We start from the raw sequence: 14,329 nt of genomic DNA on the forward strand, positions 1-14,329 counted from the left end.
AACTAGGATTTACTAAATGTGAACAAATGTGATAACTAAATGTGAATATGATAAAAAGAGGAGTCAAAGATGGCCACAGTTTTCTAGCCTGATCTATTGGAAATATGGAGATGCCATCTGGAAAGGGAAAGATGACAGGAGAGGATTTGGTGGGAAGTCTAAAGTTCAGTTTTTATCATGGTTTTCTCCTCTAGTTTTATTGAGATATAATAGATATATATTACCTTAAGGTGTACAACATAATAAATTTGACAGATATGTTATGAAATGATCCAAATGTCCAGTTAACATTCATCGGCTCATATAGCTACAGTTTTAAGACTTACTCTCTTAGCAACTTTCAAGTATTGTATATCAACCATAGTCACCATGCTGTATATTATAGCTCTAGAACTGACAATGTGAAATTTATACCTTTTGACCACCTTTGACTACATTAACTCATTTCCCCTACTCCCTCACCCCTCCAGCAACCACCAATATGTTCTGTTTCTGTGAGTTTCAGTTTGCTTTTTAAAATTACATATATAAGTGAGGTCATACAGTATTTGTCTTTCTTTATAGAATTTATTTCACTTAGTGTAATGTCCTCAAAGTCTAACTATGTTGTTGTGAACGGCACAATTTCCTTCTTTTTCATGGTGAAATAACATTGAATTGTAAATATATACACTTTCTTTCATCCACTGATGGATATTTAGGTTTGTTTCCATGTCTTAACTACTGTAAATAATGCTGCAATGAATATTGAGGGGAAGAGAAGTTGTTGTATCTTCAAGATAGTGATTTTGTTTCTTCAAATATATGACAGAGTAGAACTGCTAGATCATAAAGTACTTCTATTTTCAATTTTTTAAGTAAATTCCATACTGTTTTGCATATGGCTGCCCCAATTTACATGCACAAGGGTTCCTTTTCTCTGTATCTTCAACAACACTTGTATCTGTTGTCTTTTTGATTAGAACAACTCTAACAGGTATGAGGTTGTATCTCATTGTGGTTTTGGTTTGCTGAAGACCTTTTCAATGTACCTTTTGGCCATCTGTATGTCTTCTTCAGAAAAATGTCTAATCAGTTTCTCATTTTTAAAACTAGGTTCCACACCCATCAGAGGAGCCCAGTGTGGGGCTCCAACTCATGATCCCAAGATCAAGACCTAAGCTGCAATCACGTCTGACACTTAACTGACTGAGCTACTCAAGCACTCCAGTTCATTTTTTAATCATATTGTTTGTGGGGTTTCTTTTTTAAGTTATATGATTTCTTTATACTTTTTGGATATTAACTCCTTATCAGATATATGATTTGCAAATATTTTCTCCCATTTGATGTTATCCTTTCATTTTCTTGATGGGTTTCTTTCACTGTAAAGAAGCTTCTTATTTTTATGTAGTCCCACTTATTTTTTGCTTTTGTCGACTTAGCTTGTGGTGTCATTTCCAAAAAACCATTGCCAAAACTGCTGTCAAGGAGCCTGCTCAGGTTCCATGTTTTCTTCTAGTTTTATGACTTCAGGTGTAATGTTAAAATATTTAATCCATTTTGAGGTGATTTTTGCATATGGCATAAGACAGAGTTCCAGTTTCATTCTTTTGCATGTGGCTGTCCAGTTTTCCCAATACCATTTATTGAAGAAACTTTCTTTTCTCCATTATATATTCTTGGCTCTTTTGTTGTAAGTTGATTGACTATATACTCATGGATTTATTTCTGGGCTCTCCATTCTGTTCACTGAGATATGTGTTCATATTCATTCCAATGCCATATGTTTTGATTACTAATGCTTTGTAATATAGTTTCAAATTAGGAAAAGTGATGGTTCCAGCTTTGTTCTTTCTCAAGATTGCTTTGACTATTTGGGGTCTTTTTGGGTTCTATATTCTAAGATAATTTTTCTACTTCTATGAAAATGACATTGGAAATTCGATAGGGATTGCAAAGAATCTATAGCTTGCTTTGGGTAGTGCAGACATTGAATAATATTGTTCTAATCCATTAACACAGAATATCTTTCCATGTAATTATATCTTCACGTCTTTCATTGATGTCTTGCAGTTCTCAATGTACAGCTTTTTCACTGGCTTGATTAAATTCATTCCCAGTTTTGATACAATTGTAAATGAGGCTGTACTCTTAATTTCTCTTTCAGATAGTTCATTATTAGTGTATGAAACACATTGATTTTTTGCAAATTGTGAATCTTGCAAATTTATCGAATTTGATTTTTTGTTCTAACAGTTCTTTGATGGCATCTTTAGGGTTTTCTACATAACATGTCATCTGCAAATAGACTTCCTTTCTAATCTGAATGCCTTTTATTTATTTTTCTTGTCTAATTGCTCTAGCTAGGACCCAGCATTATACTGAATAAAAGTGACATGAGCATCTTTGTGTTGTTCCTGATCTTAGAGGAAAAGCTTTTATACTCATCACTTAGTATAATGCTAACTATGGGTTTGTCATACACAGCCCTTAAGATGTTGAGGTATGTTCTCTCTAAACTCTTTTGGATGAGAGTTTTTATCACGATGGATATTGAATTTTATCAAAGATTTGTCTATATCTATTGAGATGATTTTATGGTTTTATCCTTCATTTTGTTAGTATGGTCTATCACACTGATTGTTTTGCACATGATGAACCATCCTTGCATCCCTGGAATAAATCCCACTTAATCATGGTATATGATTCTTTTAATGTACTATTGAATTTGGTCTGCTATTTTGTTGAGGATTTTTTGCATCTATGCTCACTCAAGAAATTGGCCCATAATTTTCTTATGTCCTTACCTGGTTTTAGTATTAGGTAATGGTGGCCTCAAAAAATGACTTTGGGAGTGTTCCCTCCTCTTTTATGTTTTGGAATAGTTTGAGGAGGATTGACATTAATACTTCTTTAAATAATTAGAATTTACCTGTGAAGCCATCTGGTCTTAGATTTTTGTTGTTGTTGTTGGTAGGTTTATGATTACTGACTCAATAAACTTACTAGCAATTGGTCTGTTCAGATTTTCCACTTTACAATTCAGCTTTGGAAGATTATATGTTCATACGAATTTATCCATATCTTCTAAGTTGTCCTACTTATGGGTATATAATTACTCATGTTAGTCTCTTATGGTCCTTTGTATTTCTGTGGCAGCAGTGATAATGTATCCTCTTTTATATCTAATTATATGTAATTCAGTCATCTGTCTTTTTCCCTTGGTGAGTCTAGCTATTTTTGTTTCTTTTCAAAAGTCAGCTTTCAATTTAATCTTTTCTGTTGTCTTTTAGTTTCTAATACATTTATTTCTGCTCTGATCTTTGTTATTTCCTTCTACTAATGTTGAGCTTAGTTTGTTCTTTTTTTCTACTTCTTTGAGGTATAAAGTTAGGGGTTTTTTTGTTTTGTTTTGTTTGTTTTTAGTATATGTGCTGCTGAAGCGAGCACAAAGTTAGGTTTTTTATTTCAGTTGTTTCTTAATGTAAGCATTTACTGCTATGAACTTATCTTTTACAACTGCTTGTGGTATTACTTTCAGTATGTCATATTTCTAGTTTCATTCATCTCAAAGTAGTTTTTATTTCTCTTTTGATTACTTCCTTGAGTCATTGGTTGTTCAGTATCATGTTGTTTAATCTCCACATATTTATGAATTTTACATTTTCTTCTTATAATTGATTTCTGGTTTTATATTCTTGGCTCAGAAAAGATACTTGATATGATTTCAATCTTCTTAAACTCAACTTCTTTTGTGGCCTAACACATATAATCCATCCTGGAGAATGTCCATGTGCTTGATAAAAATGTACATTCTGCTGCTTTTGGATGAAATATTCTGTGTATTTCTGTTAAGCCCATCTAGTTTAACATGTAAGTTAAGTCCAATGTTTTCTTATTGATTTTCTGTCTTATCTATCTCTTGTTGAAAGTGGGTCATTAAAGTCTTCTATTATTGTATGAATACTTCTCTCTTTATGTCTGTTAATATTTGCTATATGAAATTAGGTGCTCCACTGTTGAGTACATATTTACAAATCTTACATCCTCTTGTTGGATTTATCATTATTTTCCTATCATTACACTCTTTGACCTTAAGTATATTTTGTGTGATGTAAGTATAGCTAGCCTACTTTCTTTCGGTTTCCATTTGCATGGAATATCTTTTTCTATCCCCCCACTTTCAGTCTGTATATGTCCTTAAAGCTGGAACATCTCTTGTAGGCAGCATATAGTTGAGTCATTTTGTTATCCATTCAGCCACTCTATGTCTTTTGATTGAAACAGTTTTCACCATACTAAATTTGAAGTAGTTATTAGATTTTCAAGAGGAGAAACTGAGTCTAAAGTTCAAGGCAGTAGTCCAGGATTGAGACATAAATGTAAGAGCTGTTCCACTCTACCATTAACTCTCCTTTGTTTATATTAACCTATCAAATTTCCTCACCTTTCATGTTGGGCCAAATGCAAATGCCATTTTTCTTGGTCAAATATAAAATAAGAAAATTATTACCCTATATCACAAGGCAGTTAAAATGTTCAAATATACACATATATATATATATATATATATACTGCATAATAAATGTTTAAAACATTGTTATGAAAGACCTTAGTGAAAAACTAGAAGAGGCATTTATTTGTAACTCAGAATTCTCACACAAAATATATATTTGAAGGCAATTTCAGTTATCCATGTGAAATTTGTTTAGGGAGGCCTTATAACTAGGTAAACACATTCAGCAGATGTTTGAGTGCTCACCATGTGCGAGCACAAAGCTCTACACCTATTTAGGGAACTAACTGTTCTTAGAGAACGCTGAGGAAATAGTCTGTCAAAACCTGCTATTTAAAGTAATCCAGTTGAGGGGCACCTGGGTGACTAGGCTAGTTAAGTAGCTGATTCTTGATTTTGGCTCAGGTCATGATCTCAGGATCAGGAGATTGAGGCCTGCATAGAGGCTCCATGGTAAGCATGGAGGCTGCTCAAGATTCTCTTTCTCCCTCTCCTTCTGCCCCTCCCCCACAACTTGCACTTTCTCACTCTCTCTCTCGAAAAATAATAAAGTAATCCAGTTGACTAATCCAACTCCAGATCAATACCCCTAATTAGTATATCAAAGGTGGTCCAGTCTTGACTCAAGGCCTGCTGAAATCAGTATGAACTCCACTCAGTGTTGGGTAACTGGGTGAGACACAATAGATCTAGCAACAATATCTTAGTTTGGGTCATTTCTTTTACCTTTGTTAACCAATCATTTTTAGGTCTACAGTTCCTAGAACATGCCATTCCTTCCTACTCATTTCTTCACCTTTTCACTGGTTGGGTTCATTCCCTCACCTCCTTCAGATCCTTGCACATGTTACTCATAGAGTCCTTTGTTGACTATACTTTTTAAAAAACCAAAATCACTCTTGCCTATCTCCACATATTACTCCTTATCCCTTCCCTCTCCTTGATTTATTTTTCTTCTTCATGGCATTCATTATCATCTAAGAAAACAAGTCTCTGACATCTGGAAGTTGGCCTGATGCTTACAGTTAGGCCATGGTGGTCTCCCATTGAACATAAATAATCTCATGGAGTATTAACAATAGACAAGGACATTCAGTTTTAAAATTATCCCTGCTTTCTGATAATATCCAATCCACAGCAAATCTCCATTTCATTAGACCCTTTCCAAAATTACCCAACCTAAATTCTATAATATGTTCTTTCTAACACTCTTACTGAGCCTCCCCACAGTTTTCCATGGTGACAATTCTCCCTCACTGCAACAATAAACCCAAGTGGTTCAACTACAAGTGTGTTCCCACTGGTCTGCACCTATAAGGATACTAATACATCTAACATACTATGTGTTTTTCTTATTTCTTTAATGTTTGCCTCTCCCACTAGAATGTATTGCTATGAAGCCATGGATTTTTGTCTGTTTGGTCACTGCTAACATCCCCAGCAGTTAGAATCATGCCTAGTTTATTATAGGTTCTCAGTGAATAGTTGCTAAGTGAATGAATGAATGAACATTAAGCCCTCAGATTTCAATAGCCAGTAGAGATGCAAATGTGAATCAGAGTAAGTCCTGGAATGTTCAGAGTAGTGGCTCAGTTTTACCAATACTTGTTCAATAGTTTGCTGGGGAAAAAAATGAAATGGGCACAGACAATAAGTCAAATTCTGCACTGGGGACTGGTGTGTTACTCTGCTTTCCATTTCTAATTTTTCTGTATCTTTTTCTTTCTTTCTCAAGGCAGACACATTCTTCTGACACCAGTGATGGCTAAAGGAAACTTGAGTTTAGATTGTGCCTGTTAGAACTGGACATGCTACAGAATCTCATGCCAAATCTATAAAACTTCCTTTTGATTACCTTGCTGAGACAATAATTCAAGAATTAGTGTTTAATTCATTGCAATTTAGAAACCCTATTTATGGTTCTCAAACTTCAGAGCACTTAAGAATCCCCTAAGGAATTAGAAAAAAATGACTTTTTATTTGAAACAAAACTTACTAACCTTATAATAAAATTAGCATATTGAACTTAAAGGTTTAAAAGATCTAAATTTACAAGTTTATAATTTTAATAAATTGAAATTAACATTGGCAACTGTAAATACTTTTTTCAAGCCCAAAATCTTCCCTCAAGAAAATTAACAATACAACTGACATTTCTCAGGGTTCTTTGCAAATCCCCTTGGCTTATAATAACCAATATGCATGTGTCTCCTTTTCTTTGGTTTCAACTATCATCTTTAGGCTTATTGTTAAAAAATTAGTAATTTTGATTAAGAGAATCTCTTAAAAGTGTGGTGAGTTTCCAGACCTGGTAGGGGTTATGGTGATTTAGGTGTTTAGGAATTGTCCCAGGTAGGTCCCACTCGTGTATACAAAAGCATCCGTTAGCAATGCCATTAGTCTATTATCCTCTGACTGCAATCATGGTTATTTCAAGTGAACTTTAAAGAAGATATGTAGAATCTGGGATTTTTTTTTAATTTAAAAAATCTAATTGGCTTTATTAATTGATTCATGAGTCAGGCAGGATCCCATCCAGCAAGTAGAGGGGAGCTTCAATGGGCTACAGAAAAGGAAATGTTTTTAAACATGAAGAAGTAGTGGGAAAAAAGGAAATGATTAGCCAAGAACCCATTGTTTTAGACTAGGTTTTCCTTCTAAGAGGAATGAAGGGGTCTATTAGTAAGCTTCTAAGGGCTGACCAGGAAATCTCCATGTTGACTAGTTGAAGGCTACATTTCTGTGGGATTGATGCAGGTAGGTGAGGCATTAAGTGCTGCTTTACTGACTTGAGGCCTTAACCTAAGTGACATTTTCAGCCTGTGATTTTTTTTCTTTTTAACAACAGTGACAAATACATTGAGGCATCTGGGTGGCTCAGGTGGTGAAGCACTGGTTTTCGGCTGAGGTCACAATCCCTGGGCCTGAATGGAGCCCTGTGCCAGGACCCCTGCTCAGGGGGAGCCTGCTTCTCCCTCTCCCACTCTCCCATCTTGTGTTCCCTCTTTCTGTGTCAAATAAAATCTTTAAAAAGTAAATAAATTCACCTACATAAAATCTCAAAACAAACCAAAGAACCCAACAATGACAAAAATAAACAAACAACAAACACCTTTGTGGAGAATTGCCAGAATCTGGGATTTTTAAAAAGAGTGCCATCTGTTCAAAGAAAATACCAATATAGTATGGACTATTCCACTTGATGCCACAAGGTGTCACTTATATACATGAAAACTCTCCATGTATAACAAACCATTTTAATTCTTTTCAGCAAACATTTTTTGAAGCCCTAACATGGTTCCCAACCTCAAAGGTTCAAATATTACAGAAAAACAGATGTGGAATTCTCTATTTCCAGATCTTTTTCACCTTACAAAATGGAAACTCTATATCCATTAAGCGACCCATTCCTCCCTCCTCGTAGCCCCTGTAAACTGTTCTATTTTCTATCTCTGTGCATTTGACTATTCTAGGTACTTCATTTGGTGGAGTCATACAATAGATGTCCCTTTGTGCTTAGGTTATTTCACTTAGCATAATGCTCAAGGTTCATCTGTGTTAGTATGTATCAGCATTTCAACCCTTTTTAAGGTTAAAAAATGCTCCATTGTATGCAAACAACACATTTTGTTTATCTTTTGATGGATATCCTTGTTATTTCCACCTTCTGACTATTGTGAATAATGCTACTATGAACAATGGTGTGCAAGTATCTGCTAAAGTCTCTATTTTCAACTCTTTCAGGAATATATTTAGAAGTGCAACTGCTGGATCACATAGTACTTCCACTGAACTTTTTAAGGAACCACCATATTGTTTTCCATAGTAGCTGCAGCATTTTAACATGCCCACCAGCAAAGTGTAAGGATTCTGATTTCCCCACATCCTTGCCAATACTTATTTTCTTACTTGTGTTTGTGAATTTTTTTCCCCATCAGGATAGTGTACTCTTTAATCTCCATCCCCCATTCCCCCACCCATCTCCCCTCTGGTAACCATCAGTTTGTTCTCTAAAGAATCTGTTTCTTGGTTTGTCTGTCTTTTTTCCCCCTTTGCTCCTTTGTTTCATAAATTCCACAAATGAGTGAAATCATATGGTATTTGTCTTTCTCTATTTCACTTAGCATTTTATTTTCTAATTCTTTTTTTTTATTTTCTAATTCTATAGATGTTGTAAATGACAAGATTTCATTCCTTTTGACAGCTGAGTAATATTTCATTGTATATATGTACCATTTCTTTATCCCTTTATCAATGGATACATGGGCTACTTTCATAATTTGGCTATTATAAAAATGCTGCAATAAACATAGGCATGCATCTCTCCTTTTCAATTAGTGTTCTTGTTTTAGAGTAAATACCCAGTAGCGTGATTGGGTCATAGGTAGTTCTATTTCTAATTTTTTGAGGAATCTCCATACTGTTTTTTTCTACAGTGGCTACATAAGTTTGCATTGCCACCAATGGTGCACAAGTTGTCCTTTTTCTCCATTTCCTTGCCAACATTTGTTTCTTGTATTTTTGATTTTTGCCATTCTGACAGGCGTGAGGTGATATTTCACTACAGTTTTGATCTGTATTCTCTGGTGATCAGTGATGTTGAACATCTTTTCATGTGTCTGTTGGCCATCTGGATGTCATCTTTGGATAAAACGTCTGTTCATCCCTGTCCATTTTTAATTGGGTTATTTGTTTTTTGGGTGTTAAGTTCTTTATGTATTTTAGATGCTAAACTTTTATCAGATATGTCATTTACAAATATCTTTCCCATTCCATAGGTTACCTTTTAGTTTTGTTGATTGTTTCCTTCAATGTGCAGGAAACTATTTTCAATAGATTATTTTCGTTTTATTTTCCCTGCCTCAGGAGACATATATAGAAAAAAATGTTGCTACAGCCAACGTCAGAGATGTTACTGCCTGCATTCTCTTCTAAGTTTTTTATCGTTTCAAGTCTCACATCTAGGACTTTAATCCATTTTAATTTATTTTTGTGCATGGTGTTACAAAGTGGTCCAGTTTTATTCTTTTACATGAAGCTGTCCAGGTTTCCCAACACCATTTGTTGAAGAGACTTTTTCCCATTGAAAATTCTTTCCCCCTTTGTCAAAGAGTAATTGACCTTATGGTTGTGGGTTCATTTCTGGGTTTTCTATCCTGTTCCATTAATCTATGTGTCTATTTTTTATGCCAGTACCATACTGTTTTGATTACTATAGCTGTGTCATATAACTTGAAGTTCAGAATTGTGATGCCTTCCATTTTGTTCTTTTTCAAGATTGCTTTGGCTATTCGGGGTCTTGTGGCTCCACACAAATTTTAGGGTTGTTTGTTGTAGTTTGGTGAAAAACACTATTTATTGATATTTTGATAAGGATTGCATTAAATGTGTAGACTACATTTTAACAATATTAATTTTTCCAATACATGAGCATGAAATGTCTTTCCATTTATTTATATCATCTTTAGTTTCTTTCATCAGTGTGCTACAGTTTTCAGAGTACATATTTTATCTCTTTGGTTAGGTTCATTCCTAGGTATCTTATTATTCTTGGTGCAATTGGAAATGAGGCTGTTTCCCTAATTTCTCTTTCTGCTGCTTCATTATTGGTGTATAGAAATGTAACAGATTTTCATACATTGATTCAGTATTCTGCAACACTATTTATTTATCAGTTTTAGCAGTTTTTTAGTGGTTTTCAAGTTTCTATATATAGTATTGTGTTAAGCTGCCTGGTCCTGGACTTTTGTTTGTTGGGAGTTCTTTGATTATTGATTTAATTTCATTGTTGAAATCAGTCTCTTCAAACTATTTCTTCTTGCTTCATTTTGGTAGTTTATATGTTTCTAGGAATGTATTCATTTCTTCTAGGTTGTCCAATTTGTCAGCATATAATTTTTCATAATATTCTCTTACAATTTTGTATTTCTGTGGTGTTGGTTGTTGTGGATTTTTTTTTTTCCTCTCTCATTTGTGATTCTGTTTATTTGGTTTCACTCTCTCTCTTTTTTTTATTTTATTATTTATTAAATGAGTCTGGCTGGAGGTTTATCAATGTTGTTGATCTTTTCAAAGAACTAGTTTCTGGTTTCATTTATCTGTTACACTTTTTTTTACTTTCTGTATCATTTATTTCTGCTCTCATCTTTATTATTTCTTTTTTTCTGCTAGTATATACTTACTGCCATTTTGTTAGTTGTTGAATAGTTGTTTTTGTAGTTCTTTTCTGTTCCTTTCTTCTCTTGTTCTCTTCTCTCATGATTTGCTGGCTTTCTTTAGCAATATATTTGAGTTACTTTCTCTCTCTCTCTCTTCATTTTTTGATTTGTGATTACCATTAGGTTTATATATAACATCTTAAGCATATAGCAGTCTATATTAATTTGATGGTTGCTTAAGTTTGAACCCATTCTAAAAGCACTAGATATTTACTCCTCTCCCCATCCCATGTTCTAGGCATATAGTATCATCTTTTACATTCTTTTGTGAATCTCTTGACTGATTTTCATAGATACACTTAATTCTGCTGTTTTTATGTTTTCTACTTTTCTCTTACTTATGGTCTTTCCTTCCCACTCAAAAAGTCCCCTTTAACATTTCTTATAGGGCTTTGGTGATGAATTCATTTAACTTCTGTCTGGAAAATGCTTTATCTCTCCCACTATTGTGAATAATATTCTAAATTATGCCAATCCCTCTGGCCTGCGGAGTTTCTGTTGTAAATTCTACTGATCGCTTTATGGGGTTTCCTTTGAATGTAATTGTTTTCTTTTGTTGCTTTCAGAATTCTCCTTATCATGACTTTCTGCCATTTGAATTACTATGTGTCTTGGGGTGGACCTCCTTGGACTGATTTTGTTGGGGGTTCTCTGTACTTCCTGGATCTGGATTTGTTTCCTTACCCAGTTTAGCAAAGTTTTCACCTCTAAGTGAAACTAAAGAAATTTTCTTGCCTCTTTTCTCTCTTTTCTCCTAATGGGATCCCTATAATGCAAATGTTAATACTTGATGGTGTTGCTGACTTCCCATAATCTCATTTTTTATTATTCTTTTTTCTTTCCCCTTTTCGGTTTTATTGCTTTTCATTACTGTCCTCCTGATCCATTCTTCTACTTCCTCTAGTCTACTACTAATTCCCTCTAGTGTGTTTTTAATTTTGATTTAGGAGTTCTTCATCTTTGATTCATTTTTGTTTTCTATTCTTTGTTGATGGTCTCAGTAATATCTTCTACTCTTTTCTTAGTGAATATTTTTATGATCATTACTTTAAATTCTCTACTAGTCATATTTATTGTTTCATTTAGCTCTCTTTCTGTGATTTTGTGCTTTTTTTTTTTTCATTTGGGACATATTCCTCTGTCTCCTTATTTTGCCTAATTCTCTGTATCTGCTTCTATAGATTAAGAAAGTCAGCTTTGTCTCCTACTCTTGAACACAGTGGCTTTATGAAGAAGAGCTCCTATAGTGTCTTGCAATACAATGTCCCTGGCATTTCAGGGATGTCTCTCCCCTCTGTATGCTGTGTGCACTCACCATTGTGGCTAAGCCACATTTGCCTTCAGAGTCACTTTTAATGGCTCTTTTACCTGTGTGGGCAAGGTTTGGTCCATGTGTCGTTAAGGGGCCAGTCTGGGGCTTCCTTGGGCTTGAGTCTGCCAGAGCTATGGTCACACCTCAATGCAGGGCACTAACCATGTTTGTCCTCTGAGAACCTATGGGTGGGGTCTGCAGTCAGACCAGATATCTGCCCCCAGCCAACAGCTGGGGCCAGAGTCAAACCAGTTCTCTTCCCCTCTCTCCAGGATAGGAGCCACTTTGGAGTGATGATGCCCCTGTCAGGGATTGTCAGGGATGCTTACACATTGCCAGGCATGTAGCATCACTTTGGACAGACTCCTGCCAAAGATGTGTTGGAAAGGGCAGGTTCACAGGAGAATGTGAGGGTGGGGCACTTGGTGTTAGCAAGGTTTGTATGAGTCTGCTATGGGAGGAAACCTGAAGCAGCTTTGGAAAACTCCTACAGAGGGTAGGTTTGGGTGGGGGGGGGGGAGAGAAGGGGCATGTCTACAAGAGAGTGTAGGGGCAGGTGGTATGGTTAGCAAGCTAGGTGCAAAGTGTTAGCACTAGTTCCTGCAGATGTATGAAAGCTGGGGGGGTGGGGGGGGGGCAAGAGAGGGAATTGGTGCCTGTCAGCTGTTTTATCCTCAGAGAAGTCTAATGATCCCTGCCCCTCTAGCACATGTCCTGAGATTATTATATAAATCTCCTTCCCCTATACCTCACAAGTTTTCCAAACTGCTGCTTCTATGCTCAATGGGTAGTGGGGCATAATGGGGATGTTTCTTATGTTGTCTCTTTAAAGTGAGTACTCAGTTTCCTATTGCCCTCTAGCTCTCCCAGGGTTGAGTCACTGCTTTTTAAGTGGTATTAAACCTCACTGATTATAAAAGCTGATGATGTTAATCACCTCTGGCTTTCAAAGCCAAATGTTATGAGGATTCATCTTCCCAGTGCACATCCCCTGTGCCTGGGGTGACTGAGGTGGGGTCTGCTCTTTCTCTTCTCCATGCTTGCTGTGGACACTGTGGACAGTATGGCAAGTCAGTTTTGTTCCTAACTGCGTCTCCACCCTTCCTAGCATTTTTGATGTGGCCTCTTCTCTACATTTAGCTATTCAGAGTCTATTCTGCCAGTCTTTGGGTCATTTTCTGAGTTATTTACACTGAGGTGGGTGCTATCTGGGTGTATCTGTGGGAGGAGGTGAACTTAGGGTCCTCCTACTCCACCATCCTCCCCAGAAGTTCTATTAGCTTTTATTCTTTAAAAAGACACTTTTAATCATAAATTAATTGAATCCCTCATGGTACAGAAAATTACAAAAACAAAATAAATGCTTAATTCTATTTTATTTAGTAATAAAAGACACATATATACACATATACATAATAACTACACATGTGTAACATACATATATATATATATATAGTAACTATATTAGAAATAAAATATATTGCTTAACATAGGGAACGAAGTACAGGATGAAGGAGCTGAAATAGAAGCTAGAGGTCCTGAGCTTAGCCAAATTTTGTAGATTTGATATGTAAGCACATAATTATTTCATATTCTTATAAAAGTAAATTATTAAATCAGTTCCTAAAAACAAAAACAAAACATAACCAACCTGAAATTATTTCAAATTTTTTTAAAGTATATATGTATTTCTTATAGTATATATTCTAAGGACAAAAAAACTTTTAAAAAAATATTTGTTAGAGTGATCATATTGTTGACAGTAGTTTTGATGTTATTCTGAGACAGCTGCAAATGTTATGTAAGACAAAACAATGAGTCATTATTTTGGTGTGCTTGGAGACCAGCATTTTCACTGTGGGAGAAAGGCTATATACAAATAAGATAAAGAGGTTAAATAAAAACCCCAAAATACTGAATTTAGATTGGAGTGTCCATAAATTTCATGATGTATGTTTATATTTATATTTATATTTATATCTATATTTATATCTATATTTATATCTATATTTATATTTATTTCTTACCACTGTCCACTAAAGTACCTAGAAGCAATGACAAGTCCGAAAGTCACAAACACTATCAGTGTCAGGTTGTACCCTACTTTCCCACCAGAAGTGTGGGGATTTCTTCACACAACAATATATGCTATTGAGAGATACATTCCTTCTTCCTTTTTAGGGCCATAGATTACTCCATTATATGACCCTACCCTGGTTTACTCAGGTTATCTTTTCATTGAAGTTTGGTTTCTTCTAGATTTGTGCTATCATAAATTGTGCCATAATAATAGACTCACTT

The sequence above is a fragment of the Canis lupus genome, chromosome 25 (genome assembly GCF_003254725.2).
Source record: "Canis lupus dingo isolate Sandy chromosome 25, ASM325472v2, whole genome shotgun sequence".
Taxonomy (NCBI): domain Eukaryota; kingdom Metazoa; phylum Chordata; class Mammalia; order Carnivora; family Canidae; genus Canis; species Canis lupus.